General features: G+C 46.7%; 2 non-coding genes across 2 annotated transcripts; one reads left to right on the top strand and one right to left on the bottom strand.

Moving 5' to 3' along the window:
- Positions 1 to 945: 945 nt before the first annotated feature.
- On the bottom strand, positions 946 to 1,016 carry trnag-ccc. The gene has a single exon. It is a non-coding gene; the product is annotated as a tRNA-Gly (tRNA).
- Positions 1,017 to 1,022: 6 nt separating this feature from the next.
- trnae-cuc lies at positions 1,023 to 1,094 on the top strand. The gene has a single exon. It is a non-coding gene; the product is annotated as a tRNA-Glu (tRNA).
- The last annotated feature ends 419 nt before the right edge of the window (positions 1,095 to 1,513 follow it).

Below are 1,513 nucleotides of genomic sequence, written 5' to 3'. Positions count from 1 at the left end.
AAAGACCGTCATCCCATCTGCGCTGTCATTCCTCCTGAGACAGGTGCTTGCGGCCGAGCTGCATCGGTTCTTCGGTTCCAGGAGATGCAACGTTGATGTCAGAGTGGTGGACAGAGGTTTGATTCAGGTAAGACGAGGAAGTGCTCTGGGGCAGATGACGCGACGTGCGTCACGGACGTTCCCCCAGACGTCGGTCGATCCGGATAGCCAGGGCGCTTAGCTCATCCAGGTTTTAGGGTAGTTCGGTGCGTTAAGCTGATCTTGAATCTCCGCGGCCAGTCCCTGAAAGAAAATTGTTGGAGTTATTCTGTAGATACACTTTTATTTTATCATGCATGTTTTGTGTTCTCTGCTCTGGTAGAATGTAGTTCTCTCTGCTCTGATAAAGTGTACTGTACTGATGTGATGGGTGAAGGTTACTTAAGATATGTGGACATGACGTGCTTCTGCAGTTGTGGTATCTCTGTGTGCACGCTAAGCTCTTTTTCAGGACATGTGAAGATGACCCAGCAGAATGCAGCCATAAGGGAGCAGTGAGATAAAGAATAGAGAATGAATGTTCCAACCACAGTGTGATTATGATACATTAGTCCTTGTGTCAGAAGAAGTGTGATTACTCGTTAGATGTCTTAACACTCTTAATCAAGCCCAAGATTAAAAAGGTTCTGAAAGTCCTGAATGTATTGGTCCAATCAGCGGGTTCTGCGGCACAGCTCACGCGCTATCACTCCTCCCCTTAGGAGCTGTACCGCCCATGTATGTAGGGAAGTCCTAAATAAAAGAGCAGGAGCGCAGGCCAGACTTTAGTGTAGCTTGGTGTACAGCCTGGCTGCACTCCGCGCGAGATTAATTTGACTTTCTGCTCTACCACTGTGGTTTCTTGACTCTGTTTGTCTATCAAGGTTTAAGAATGTTTGGAGGAGAAAATACCCAACATTGACTTGGTGCGTTGGCCGGGAATCGAACCCGGGTCGCAAGAATGGGAATCTTGCATGATACCACTACACCAGCGGTGCTGGTGGTCCCTGGTGGTCTAGTGGTTAGGATTCGGCGCTCTCACCGCCGCGGCCCGGGTTCAATTCCCGGTCAGGGAACCATTCCCCTCTGTTTATCATGCATTCCAACGGTATTACATCTTCACCTAAAAGTAAACAATTGTTACTAAGCAACCACTTCTTATTCAGATTTTCAGCTGCAATTTTCAGGCACCACAGACTTTAGGTGCGTCAACAAGTCCTTGGCTAAAATGGGAATGGCTTTTACTGGGAGGAGTAGGGACACTAAAGCACAGTAGCCTGACACATTCCTAGGCAATCTGTCAAAAATTCTATTATCTCCACACCACCACCACATGTCACTTCGGCTGACTGGTATAAATGAACCGTTTTTCTGTATTATTCGACTACACCACTTGTCTTATTACATTTTCAGCTAAAGCTTCATAGGCTAAGAGTGTGTTAACTCATCACGTCAACAGTTCAAGCTTGAACTGGAGTTGTGAGCTTTTCAATAT

This window comes from Thalassophryne amazonica, chromosome 4, assembly GCF_902500255.1.
Source record: "Thalassophryne amazonica chromosome 4, fThaAma1.1, whole genome shotgun sequence".
Taxonomy (NCBI): domain Eukaryota; kingdom Metazoa; phylum Chordata; class Actinopteri; order Batrachoidiformes; family Batrachoididae; genus Thalassophryne; species Thalassophryne amazonica.
Note: the sequence above shows the minus strand (reverse complement) of the source record. Positions and strands in the feature narration are given on the sequence as shown.